The following is a 13625-nucleotide window of genomic DNA, read 5'->3' as shown; positions in this document are numbered from 1 at the left end:
TAGTAATGTCGTCAGGGAGGCTGCTGTTGGTTAGAGTGTACGTGCCAAACTCATGTAACAATGTATTTTTCATTTGGTTCATTGGAATATAACCTCAAGTGCACTACACCATTACACACAGCCACTACCTTCGATCCTTCTACTACTCTATCCTCTACCTTCCCTCCTCCTACTCTATCCTCTACCTTCCCTACTCTATCCTCTACCTTCCCTCCTCTATCCTCTACCTTCCATGCTCTATCCTCTACCTTCCCTCCTCCTACTCTATCCTCTACCTTCCCTCCTCTATCCTCTACCTTCCCTCCTCTATCCTCTACCTACCCTCCTCTATCCTCTACCTTCCCTCATCTCTCCTCTACCTTCCCTACTCTATCCTCTACCTTCCCTCCTCTATCCTCTACCTTCCCTCCTCCTCCTCTATCCTCTACTTTCCCTCCTCTATCCTCTACCTTCCCTCCTCCTACTCTGTCCTCTACCTTCCCTCCTCTATCCTCTACCTTCCCTCCTCTATCCTCTACTTTCCTCCTCCTCCTCTATCCTCTACCTTCCCTCCTCTATCCTCTACCTTCCCTCCTCTGTCCTCTACCTTCCCTCCTCCTCCTCTATCCTCTACCTTCCCTCCTCTATCCTCTACCTTCCCTCCTCCTCCTCTATCCTCTACCTTCCCTCCTCTATCCTCTACCTACCCTCCTCTATCCTCTACCTTCCCTCCTCTATCCTCTACCTTCCCTCCTCCTACTCTATCCTCTACCTTCCCTCCTCCTCCTCTATCCTCTACCTTCCCTCCTCCTACTCTATCCTCTACCTTCCCTCCTCCTACTCTATCCTCTACCTTCCCTCCTCCTCCTCTATCCTCTACCTTCCCTCCTCTATCCTCTACCTTCCCTCCTCTATCCTCTACCTTCCCTCCTCTGTCCTCTACCTTCCCTCCTCCTCCTCTATCCTCTACCTTCCCTCATCTATCCTCTACCTTCCCTCCTCCTCCTCTATCCTCTACCTTCCCTCCTCTATCCTCTACCTTCCATCCTCTATCCTCTACCTTCCCTCCTCTATCCTCTACCTTCCCTCCTCCTACTCTATCCTCTACCTTCCCTCCTCCTCCTCTATCCTCTACTTTCCCTCCTCTATCCTCTACCTTCCCTCCTCCTACTCTGTCCTCTACCTTCCCTCCTCTATCCTCTACCTTCCCTCCTCTATCCTCTACTTTCCCTCCTCCTCCTCTATCCTCTACCTTCCCTCCTCTATCCTCTACCTTCCCTCCTCTGTCCTCTACCTTCCCTCCTCCTCCTCTATCCTCTACCTTCCCTCCTCTATCCTCTACCTTCCCTCCTCCTCATCTATCCTCTACCTTCCCTCCTCTATCCTCTACCTACCCTCCTCTATCCTCTACCTTCCCTCCTCTATCCTCTACCTTCCCTCCTCCTACTCTATCCTCTACCTTCCCTCCTCCTCCTCTATCCTCTACCTTCCCTCCTCCTACTCTATCCTCTACCTTCCCTCCTCCTACTCTATCCTCTACCTTCCCTCCTCCTCCTCTATCCTCTACCTTCCCTCCTCTATCCTCTACCTTCCCTCCTCTATCCTCTACCTTCCCTCCTCTGTCCTCTACCTTCCCTCCTCCTCCTCTATCCTCTACCTTCCCTCATCTATCCTCTACCTTCCCTCCTCCTCCTCTATCCTCTACCTTCCCTCCTCTATCCTCTACCTTCCATCCTCTATCCTCTACCTTCCCTCCTCTATCCTCTACCTTCCCTCCTCCTACTCTATCCTCTACCTTCCCTCCTCCTCCTCTATCCTCTACCTTCCCTCCTCCTACTCTATCCTCTACCTTCCCTCCACCTCCTCTATCCTCTACCTTCCCTCCTCCTACTCTATCCTCTACCTTCCCTCCTCCTCCTCTATCCTCTACCTTCCCTCCTCTATCCTCTACCTTCCCTCCTCCTACTCTATCCTCTACCTTCCCTCCTCCTACTCTATCCTCTACCTTCCCTCCTCCTACTCTATCCTCTACCTTCCCTCCTCCTCCTCTATCCTCTACCTTCCCTCCTCTATCCTCTACCTTCCCTCCTCTAGCCTCTACCTTCCCTCCTCTATCCTCTACCTTCCCTCCTCCTCCTCTATATTCTACCTTCCCTCCTCTATCCTCTACCTTCCCTCCTCCTCCTCTATCCTCTACCTTCCCTCCTCCTACTCTATCCTCTACCTTCCCTCCTCCTACTCTATCCTCTATCTTCCCTCCTCTATCCTCTACCTTCCCTCCTCTATCGTCTACTTTCCCTCCTCTATCCTCTACCTTCCCTCCTCCTACTCTGTCCTCTACCTTCCCTCCTCTATCCTCTACCTTCCCTCCGCTATCCTCTACCTTCCCTCCTCCTCCTCTATCCTCTACTTTCCCTCCTCTATCCTCTACCTTCCCTCCTCCTCCTCTATCCTCTACCTTCCCTCCTCCTCCTCTATCCTCTACCTTCCCTCCTCCTACTCTATCCTCTACCTTCCCTCCACCTCCTCTATCCTCTACCTTCCCTCCTCCTACTCTATCCTCTACCTTCCCTCCTCCTCCTCTATCCTCTACCTTCCCTCCTCTATCCTCTACCTTCCCTCCTCCTACTCTATCCTCTACCTTCCCTCCTCCTACTCTATCCTCTACCTTCCCTCCTCCTACTCTATCCTCTACCTTCCCTCCTCCTCCTCTATCCTCTACCTTCCCTCCTCTATCCTCTACCTTCCCTCCTCTATCCTCTACCTTCCCTCCTCTATCCTCTACCTTCCCTCCTCCTCCTCTATATTCTACCTTCCCTCCTCTATCCTCTACCTTCCCTCCTCCTCCTCTATCCTCTACCTTCCCTCCTCCTACTCTATCCTCTACCTTCCCTCCTCCTACTCTATCCTCTATCTTCCCTCCTCTATCCTCTACCTTCCCTCCTCTATCGTCTACTTTCCCTCCTCTATCCTCTACCTTCCCTCCTCCTACTCTGTCCTCTACCTTCCCTCCTCTATCCTCTACCTTCCCTCCGCTATCCTCTACCTTCCCTCCTCCTCCTCTATCCTCTACTTTCCCTCCTCTATCCTCTACCTTCCCTCCTCCTCCTCTATCCTCTACCTTCCCTCCTCCTACTCTATCCTCTACCTTCCCTCCTCCTACTCTATCCTCTATCTTCCCTCCTCTATCCTCTACCTTCCCTACTCTATCCTCTACCTTCCCTCCTCTATCCTCTACCTTCCCTCCTCCTCCTCTATCCTCTACTTTCTCTCCTCTTCCTCTACCTTCCCTCCTCCTACTCTGTCCTCTACCTTCCCTCCTCTATCCTCTACCTTCCCTCCTCTATCCTCTACCTTCCCTCCTCTATCCTCTACCTTCCCTCCTCTATCCTCTACCTTCCCTCCTCTATCCTCTACCTTCCCTCCTCCTCCTCTGTCCTCTACCTTCCCTCCTCTATCCTCTACCTTCCCTCCTCCTCCTCTATCCTCTACTTTCCTCCTCTATCCTCTACCTTCCCTCCTCCTACTCCGTCCTCTACCTTCCCTCCTCCTACTCTATCCTCTACCTTCCCTCCTCTATCCTCTACCTTCCCTCCTCTATCCTCTACCTACCCTCCTCTATTCTCTACCTTCCCTCCTCTATCCTCTACCTTCCCTACTCTATCCTCTACCTTCCCTCCGCTATCCTCTACCTTCCCTCCTCCTCCTCTATCCTCTACTTTCCCTCCTCTATCCTCTAACTTCCCTCCTCCGACTCTGTCCTCTACCTTCCCTCCTCTATCCTCTACCTTCCCTCCTTTATCCTCTACCTTCCCTCCTCCTCCTCTATCCTCTACCTTCCCTCCTCTATCCTCTACCTTCCCTCCTCTATCCTCTACCTTCCCTCCTCTGTCCTCTACCTTCCCTCCTCCTCCTCTATCCTCTACCTTCCCTCATCTATCCTCTACCTTCCCTCCTCCTCCTCTATCCTCTACCTTCCCTCCTCTATCCTCTACCTTCCATCCTCTATCCTCTACCTTCCCTCCTCTATCCTCTACCTTCCCTCCTCCTACTCTATCCTCTACCTTCCCTCCTCCTCCTCTATCCTCTACCTTCCCTCCTCCTACTCTATCCTCTACCTTCCCTCCTCCTACTCTATCCTCTACCTTCCCTCCACCTCCTCTATCCTCTACCTTCCCTCCTCCTACTCTATCCTCTACCTTCCCTCCTCTATCCTCTACCTTCGCTCCTCTATCCTCTACCTTCCCTCCTCCTACTCTATCCTCTACCTTCCCTCCTCCTACTCTATCCTCTACCTTCCCTCCTCCTACTCTATCCTCTACCTTCCCTCCTCCTCCTCTATCCTCTACCTTCCCTCCTCTATCCTCTACCTTCCCTCCTCTATCCTCTACCTTCCCTCCTCCTCCTCTATCCTCTACCTTCCCTCCTCTATCCTCTACCTTCCCTCCTCCTCCTCTATCCTCTACCTTCCCTCCTCCTACTCTATCCTCTACCTTCCCTCATCCTACTCTATCCTCTATCTTCCCTCCTCTATCCTCTACCTTCCCTCCTCTATCCTCTACTTTCCCTCCTCTATCCTCTACCTTCCCTCCTCCTACTCTGTCCTCTACCTTCCCTCCTCTATCCTCTACCTTCCCTCCGCTATCCTCTACCTTCCCTCCTCCTCCTCTATCCTCTACTTTCCCTCCTCTATCCTCTACCTTCCCTCCTCCTCCTCTATCCTCTACCTTCCCTCCTCCTACTCTATCCTCTACCTTCCCTCCTCCTACTCTATCCTCTATCTTCCCTCCTCTATCCTCTACCTTCCCTACTCTATCCTCTACCTTCCCTCCTCCTCCTCTATCCTCTACTTTCCCTCCTCTATCCTACACCTTCCCTCCTCCTACTCTGTCCTCTACCTTCCCTCCTCTATCCTCTACCTTCCCTCCTCCTCCTCTATCCTCTACCTTCCCTCCTCTATCCTCTACCTTCCCTCCTCTATCCTCTACCTTCCCTCCTCTATCCTCTACCTTCCCTCCTCCATCCTCTACCTTCCCCCTCCTCCTCTGTCCTCTACCTTCCCTCCTCTATCCTCTACCTTCCCTCCTCCTCCTCTATCCTCTACTTTCCCTCCTCTATCCTCTACCTTCCCTCCTCCTACTCCGTCCTCTACCTTCCCTCCTCCTACTCTATCCTCTACCTTCCCTCCTCTATCCTCTACCTTCCCTCCTCTATCCTCTACCTACCCTCCTCTATTCTCTACCTTCCCTCCTCTATCCTCTACCTTCCCTACTCTATCCTCTACCTTCCCTCCGCTATCCTCTACCTTCCCTCCTCCTCCTCTATCCTCTACTTTCCCTCCTCTATCCTCTACCTTCCCTCCTCCGACTCTGTCCTCTACCTTCCCTCCTCTATCCTCTACCTTCCCTCCTCTATCCTCTACCTTCCCTCCTCTATCCTCTACCTTCCCTCCTCTGTCCTCTACCTTCCCTCCTCCTCCTCTATCCTCTACCTTCCCTCATCTATCCTCTACCTTCCCTCCTCCTCCTCTATCCTCTACCTTCCTCCTCTATCCTCTACCTTCCATCCTCTATCCTCTACCTTCCCTCCTCTATCCTCTACCTTCCTCCTCCTACTCTATCCTCTACCTTCCTCCTCCTCCTCTATCCTCTACCTTCCCTCCTCCTCTATCCTCTACCTTCCTCCTCCTCCTCTATCCTCTACCTTCCCTCCTCCTCCTCTATCCTCTACCTTCCTCCTCCTACTCTATCCTCTACCTTCCCTCCTCCTCCTCTATCCTCTACCTTCCCTCCTCTATCCTCTACCTTCCCTCCTCTATCCTCTACCTTCCCTCCTCCTACTCTATCCTCTACCTTCCCTCCTCTATCCTCTACCTTCCCTCCTCCTACTCTATCCTCTACCTTCCCTCCTCCTCCTCTATCCTCTACCTTCCCTCCTCTATCCTCTACCTTCCTCCTCTATCCTCTACCTTCCCTCCTCTATCCCTCTACCTTCCCCTCCTCCTCCCTATCCTCTACCTTCCCTCATCTATCCTCTACCTTCCTCCTCCTCCTCTATCCTCTACCTTCCCCTATCCTCTACCTTCCATCCTCTATCCTCTACCTTCCCTCCTCTATCCTCTACCTTCCTCCTCCTACTCTATCCTCTACCTTCCCTCCTCCTCCTCTATCCTCTACCTTCCCTCCTCCTACTCTATCCTCTACCTTCCCTCCTCCTCCTCTATCCTCTACCTTCCCTCCTCCTCCTCTATCCTCTACCTTCCCTCCTCCTACTCTATCCTCTACCTTCCCTCCTCCTCCTCTATCCTCTACCTTCCCTCCTCTATCCTCTACCTTCCCTCCTCTATCCTCTATCCTCTACCTTCCCTCCTCTATCCTCTACCTTCCCTCCTCCTACTCTATCCTCTACCTTCCCTCCTCCTGCTCTATCCTCTACCTTCCCTCCTCTGTCCTCTACCTTCCCTCCCTATCCCTCTACCTTCCCTCTATCCTCTACCTTCCCTCCTCTATCCTCTACCTTCCTCCTCCTCCTCTATCCTCTACCTTCCCTCCCTCTATCCTCTACCTTCCCTCCTCCTCTATCCTCTACCTTCCCCCTCCCTCTATCCTCTACCTTCCTCCTCCCTCTATCCTCTACCTTCCCTCCTCCTACCTTCCTCTACCTCCTCCTCTATCCTCTACCTTCCCTCCCTCTATCCCTACCTTCCTCCCTATCCCTCTACCTTCCCTCCTCCTATCCTCTATCCTCTACCTTCCCTCCTCTATCCTCTCTACCTTTCCCTCCTCTATCCTCTACCTTCTCCTCCTATCCCATCCTCCTTCCCTCCTCTATCCTCTACCTTCCTCCTCTATCCTCTACCTTCCCTCCTCCTCCCTATCCTCTACCTTCCTCCTCTATCCTCTACCTTCCCTCCTCTATCCTCTACCTTCCCTCCCCTACCTTCCTCCTCCTACTCTATCCTCTACCTTCCCTCCCTATCCTCTACCTTTCCTCTATCCCTACCTTCCTCCTCTATCCTCTACCTTCCCCCTCCTCTATCCTCTACCTTCCCTCCTCCCTCTATCCTCTACCTTCCCTCCTCTATCCTCTACCTTCCTCCTCCTCTATCCTCTACCTTCCCTCCTCTATCCTCTACCTTCCCTCCTCCTCCTCTATCCTCTACCTTCCCTCCCTCTATCCTCTACCTCCCATCCTCCTCCTCCTATCCTCTACCTTCCCTCCTCTATCCTCTACCTTCCCCTCTCTATCCTACCTTCCCTCCTCTCCTCCCTACCTTCCCTCCTCTCTCTATCCTCTACCTTCCCTCCTCTATCCTCTACCTTCCTCCTCCTATCCCTCTACCTTCCCTCCTCCTACTCTATCCTCTACCTTCCCCTCCTCTATCCTCTACCTTCCCTCCTCTATCCTCTACCTTCCCTCCTCTCCTCCCTCTATCCTTCACCTTCCTACCTATCCTCTACCTTCCCTCCTCTATCCCTCTACCTTTCCTCCTCCTCTATCCTCTACCTTCCCTCCTCTATCCTCTACCTTCCTCCTCCTACCTATCCCTACCTTCCTCCTCTATCCTCTACCTTCCCTCCTCTATCCTCTACTATCTTCACCTCCTCCTCTATCCTCTACCTTCCCTCCTCTATCCCCTACCTTCCCTCCCTATCCTCTACCTTCCCTCCTCCTCCTCTATCCTCTACCTTCCCTCCTCTATCCTCTACCTTCCTCCTCCTCCTCTATCCTCTACCTTCCCTCCTCCTATCCTCTACCTTCCCTCCTCTATCCTCTACCTTCCCTCCTCTATCCTCTACCTTCCCCTCCCTATCCCTACCTTCCCTCCCTCCTCCTCTATCCTCTACCTTCCTCCTCCCCTATCCTCTACCTCCTCCTCCTCTATCCCTCTACCTTCCCTCCTGTCTATCCTCTACCTTCCTCCTCTATCCTCTACCTTCCCCTCCTCCTCCTCTATCCTCTACCTTCCCTCCTCTATCCTCTACCTTCCCTCCTCCTCTCTATCCTCTACCTTCCTCCTCCTCTATCCTCTACCTTCCCTCCTCCTACTCTATCCTCTACCTTCCCTCCTCCTCCTCTATCCTCTACCTTCCCTCCCCTCCTCTATCCTCTACCTTCCTCCTCTATCCTCTACCTTCCTCCTCCTCCTCTATCCTCTACCTTCCTCCTCTATCCTCTACCTTCCCCTCCCTCTATCCTCTACCTTCCCTCCTCCTACTCTATCCTCTACCTTCCTCCTCCTCTATCCTCTACCTTCCCTCCTCCTACTCTATCCTCTACCTTCCTCCTCCTCCTCTATCCTCTACCTTCCCTCCTCTATCCCTCTACCTTCCCTCCTCCTCTATCCTCTACCTTCCCTCCCTATCCCTACCTTCCTCCTCCTCTATCCTCTACCTTCCCTCCTCTATCCCTCTACCTTCCTCCTCCTCCTCTATCCTCTACCTTCCTCCTACTCTATCCTCTACCTTCCCTCCTCCTACTCTATCCTCTACCTTCCCTCCTCCTACTCTATCCTCTACCTTCCCTCCTCCTATCCCTCTACCTTCCTCTCCCTATCCCTACCTCCTCCTCTATCCTCTACCTTCCTCCTCTATCCTCTACCTTCCTCCTCCTATCCCTACCTTCCTCCTCCTACTCTATCCTCTACCTTCCCCCTCCTCTATCCTCTACCTTCTCCCTACTCTATCCTCTACCTTCCCTCCTCTATCCCTTCCCTCCTCTACCTTCTACCTCCTCCTCCTCTATCCTCTACCTTCCTCCTCTATCCTCTACCTTCCTCCTCCTCCTCTATCCTCTACCTTCCCTCCTCTATCCCTCTACCTTCCCTCCTCTATCCCTCTACCTTCCCTCCTCTCCTCTATCCTCTACCTTCCTCCTCTATCCTCTACCTTCCCTCCTCTATCCTCTACCTTCCCCTCCTCTATCCTCTACCTTCCCTCCTCCTCCTCTATCCTCTACCTTCCTCCTCTATCCTCTACCTTCCCTCCTCCCTATCCTCTACCTTTCCTCCTCCTATCCTCTACCTTCCCTCCCTCCTACTCTATCCTCTACCTTCCCTCCTCTATCCCTCTACCTTCCTCCTCCTCTCCTCCTCTATCTCTACCTTCCCTCCTCCTCCTCTACCTTCCTCCCTCCTCTATCCCCACCTTCCCTCCTCTATCCTCTACCTTCCCTCCTCCCCTATCCTCTAACTTCCCTTCCTCCTCTATCCTCTCCTTCCCTCCCTCTGTCCCTCTACCTTCCCTCCTCTATCCTCTACCTTTCCCTCCTCCTCTCCGTCCTCTACCTTCCTCCTCCTCTATCCTCTACCTTCCTCCTCCTCCTCTACCTCCTCCCTCCCTCCTCCTCCTCTATCCTCTACCTTCCCTCCCTCTATCCTACCTTCCCTACTCTATCCTCTACCTTCCCTCCTATCCTACTCCTACTCTATCCTCTACTTTCCTCCTCTATCCTCTACCTTCCCTCCTCCTCCTCTATCCCTCTCCTCCTCCTCTATCCTCTACCTTCCCTCTTCTATCCTCTACCTTCCTCCTCCTATCCCTCTACTTTCCCTCCTCCTCCTCTACCTTCCCTCCTCTATCCCTCTACCTTCCCTCCTCTATCCTCTACCTTCCCTCCTCCTCCTCTATCCCTCTACCTTCCTCTCCTCCTCTCTCTACCTTCCCTCCTCTATCCTCTACCTTCCTCCTATCCTCTATCCTTACCTTCCTCCTATCCTCTACCTTCCCTCCTCTATCCTCTACCTTCCCTCCTCCTCCTCTATCCTCTACCTTCCCTCCTCTATCCTCTACCTTCCCTCCTCTGTCCTCTACCTTCCCTCCTCTATCCTCTACCTTCCCTCCTCTATCCTCTACCTTCCCTCCTCTATCCTCTACCTTCCCTCCTCTATCCTCTACCTTCCCTCCTCCTCCTCTATCCTCTACCTTCCCCCTCCTCTACCTTCCCTCCTCCTCCTCTATCCTCTACCTTTCCTCCTCCTCTATCCCCTACCTTCCCTCCTCTATCCTCTACCTTTCCTCCTCCTCTATCCTCTACCTTCCCTCCTCTATCCTCTACCTTCCTCCCTATCCTCTACCCCTCCTCTATCCTCTACCTCCTACCTCCTCCTCTATCCTCTACCTTCCCTCCTCTATCCTACCTTCCTCCTATCCTTCTACCTTCCCTCCTCTATCCTCTACCTTCCCTCCTCCTCCCTCTACTCTTCCCTTCTTCCTCCTCTATCCTCTACCTTCCCTCCTCTATCCTCTACCTTCCCTCCTCCTCCTCTATCCTCTACCTTCCCTCCTCTATCCTCTACCTTCCTCCTCTATCCTCTACCTTCCTCCCTCCTCTACCTTCCTCTCCTCTATCCTCTACCTTCCCCTCCTCTATCCTCTACCTTTCCCCCTCCCTCCTCCTCTATCCTCTACCTTCCCTACTCTATCCCTCTACCTTCCCTCCCTATCCTCTACCTTCCCCTCCTCCCTATCCTCTACCTTCCCTCCTCTATCCTCTACCTTCCTCCTCCTACTCTATCCTCTACCTTCCCTCCTCTATCCTCTACCTTCCCTCCCTATCCTCTACCTTCCCCCTCCTCTATCCTCTACCTTCCCTCCTCTATCCCTCTACCTTCCTCCTCTATCCTCTACCTTCCCTCCTCCCTCTATCCTCTACCTTCCCCTCCTCCTACTCTATCCCTCTACCTTCCCTCATCTATCCTCTACCTTCCCTCTCTATCCTCTACCTTCCTCCTCTATCCTCTACCTTCCCTCCTCTATCCTCTACCTTCTCCTCCTCCTCTATCCTCTACCTTCCCTCCTCTATCCTCTACCTTCCTCATCCTCTATCCTCTACCTTCCCTCCTCTATCCTCTACCTTCCCTCCTCCTCCTCTATCCTCTCCCTCCTCTATCCTCTACCTTCCCTCCTCCTACTCTATCCTCTACCTTCCCTCCTATCCCTCTACCTTCCCTCTATCCTCTACCTTCCCCTTCCTCCTCTATCCTCTACCTTCCTCCTCCCTCTATCCTCTACCTTCCCTCCCCTACTCTATCCTCTACCTTCCCTCCTCCTCCTCTATCCTCTACCTTCCTCCTCTATCCTCTACCTTCCCATCTATCCCACCTTCCCTCCTCTATCCCACCTTCTCCCTCCTCCCTCCCTCCTCTATCCTCTACCTTCCCTCCTCCTATCTATCCTCTACCTTCCCTCCTCTATCCTCTACCTTCCCTCCTCTATCCTCTACCTTCCCTCCCTATCCTCTACCTTCCCTCCTCTATCCTCTACCTTCCCTCCTCTATCCCTCTACCTTCCCTCCTCTATCCCTACCTTCCCTCCTCCTCCTCTATCCTCTACTTTCCTCCTCTATCCTCTACCTTCCTCCTCCTCCCTCTATCCCTCTACCTTCCCCTCCTCCTACTCTATCCTCTACCTTCCCTCCCTCCTACCTCTCCTATCCTCCTCCTCTATCCTCTACCTTTCCCTCCTCCTATCCTCTACCTTCCCTCCTCTATCCTCTACCTTCCCTCCTCTATATCCTCTACCTTCCTCCTCTATCCTCTACCTTCCTCCTCCGACTCTGTCCTCTACCTTCCTCCCTATCCTCTACCTTCCCTCCTCTATCCTCTCCTCCTCCTCCTCTATCCTCTACCTTCTCCTCCTCTATCCTCTACCTTCCTCCTCTATCCTCTACCTTCCCTCCTCTATCCTCTACCTTCCCTCCTCCTCCTCTATCCCTCTACCTTCCCTCATCTATCCTCTACCTTCCTCCTCCTCCTCTATCCTCTACCTTCCCTCCTCTATCCTCTACCTTCCATCCTCTATCCTCTACCTTCCTCCCTATCCCTCTGTCCTCTACCTTCCCTCCTCCTATCCTCTACCTTCCTCCTCTATCCTCTACCTACCTCCTCTATCTCTACCTTCCCTCCTCTATCCTCTACCTTCCCTAGTCTATCTCCTCACCTTCCTCCGCTATCCCTCTACCTTTCCTCCTCCTATCCTCTATCCTCATCATCATCTCCTCATCCTCTACCTTCCCTCTCCGACTCTGTCCTTCTACCTTCCCTCCTCTATCCTCTACCTTCCTCCTCTATCCTCTACCTTCCTCTCTACCTTCCTCCCTATCCTCTACCTTCCTCCTCTGTCCTCTACCTTCCTCCTCCTATCCTCTACCTTCCCTCCTCTTCCTCCTACCTTCCTCCTCCTCCTATCTCTCTACCTTCCATCATCTATCTCTACCTTTCCTCCTCATCCCTCTACCTTCCCTCCTCCTCTATCCTCTACCTTCCTCCTCCTCCTCTATCCCTACCTTCCCTCCTCTATCCTCTACCTTCCCTCCTCCTACTCTATCTCTACCTTCCCTCCCTATCCTCTACCTTCTTTCCTCCCTATCCCTACCTTCCTCCTCCTCTATCTATCCTCTACCTTCCCCCTATCCTCTACCTTCCCTCCTCCTACTCTGTCCTCTACCTTCCTCCTCTATCCTCTATCTTCCCTCCTCCTCCCCTATCCTCTACCTTCCCTCCTCTATCCTCTACCTTCCCTATCCCTACCTTCCTCCTCTATCCTCTACCTTCTCCTCCTATCCTCTACCTTCCCCTCCTCCTCTGTCCCTCCTTCCCTCCTCTATCCTCTACCTTCCCTCCTCCTCTATCCTCTACCTTCCCTCCTCTATCCTCTACCTTCCCTCCTCTGTACCCGTCTCTACCTTCCCTCCTCCTACTTCTATCCTCTACCTTCCCTCCTCTATCCTCTACCTTCCCTCCTTTCTATCCTCTACCTCATTTTCTACCTTCCCTCTCTGTCCCTCTACCTTCCCTCCTCTATCCCCACCTTCCCTCCTCTATCCTCTACCTTCCTCCTCCTATCCTCCTCCCTCTCCTCTATCCCTACCTCCTCATCTATCCTCTACCTTCCCTCCTCCTCCTCCCTTCCCCCTACCTCCCTCCTCCTCCTCTATCCTCCTATCCTCTACCTTCCTCCTATCCCTCTACCTTCCTCCTCTATCCTCTACCTTCCCCCTCCTCATATCTCTATCCTCTACCTTCCTCATCTATCCTCTACCTTCCCTCCTCCTCCTCTATCCTCACCTCCCCTCCTCTATCCTCTACCTTCCATCCTCTATCCTCTACCTTCCCTCCTCTATCCTCTACCTTCCCTCCTCCCTTCCTCTACCCTCCTCCTCCTCTATCCTCTACCTTCCTTCCTCCTCTATCTCTATCTTCCCTCCTACTCTATCTCTACCTTCCTCCTACTCTTATCCCTCCTTCCTCCTCTATCCTCTACTTTCCTCCCTCCTCTATCCTCACCTTCCCTCCTCCTATCCTCTACCTTCCCTCCTCCTACTCTGTCCTCTACCTTTCCTCCTCTATCCTCTACCTTCCTCCTCCTCTATCCTCTACCTACCTCCTCTATCCTCTACCTTCCTCCCTATCCTCTACCTTCCCTCTCTATCCTCTACCTTCCTCCTCTCTATCCTCTACCTTCCCTCCTCCTCCTCTTCTATCCTCTACCTTCCCTCCTCTATCTCACCTTCCTCCTCCCTATCCTCTACCTCTACCTCCTCTCCTCATCCTCTATCACCTTCCTTCCTCCTCTATCCTCACTTTTCCTCCTATCCTCTACTTCCCTCCTCCTATCCTCCCTCCTCCTATCCTTACCTTCCTCCTC

The 13625-nt window shown here is 52.9% G+C and overlaps 1 protein-coding gene across 2 annotated transcripts in view; it reads left to right on the top strand.

The window, feature by feature from the left end:
* LOC115125061 (angiopoietin-2-like) overlaps nucleotides 1-13625 on the top strand; it is a 154496-nt gene that overhangs the window by 119037 nt on the left and 21834 nt on the right. The window lies entirely within an intron of this gene.

The sequence above is a fragment of the Oncorhynchus nerka genome, linkage group LG4 (assembly GCF_034236695.1).
Source record: "Oncorhynchus nerka isolate Pitt River linkage group LG4, Oner_Uvic_2.0, whole genome shotgun sequence".
NCBI classification, from domain to species: domain Eukaryota; kingdom Metazoa; phylum Chordata; class Actinopteri; order Salmoniformes; family Salmonidae; genus Oncorhynchus; species Oncorhynchus nerka.
This window is presented reverse-complemented; position numbering and strand designations above follow the sequence as displayed.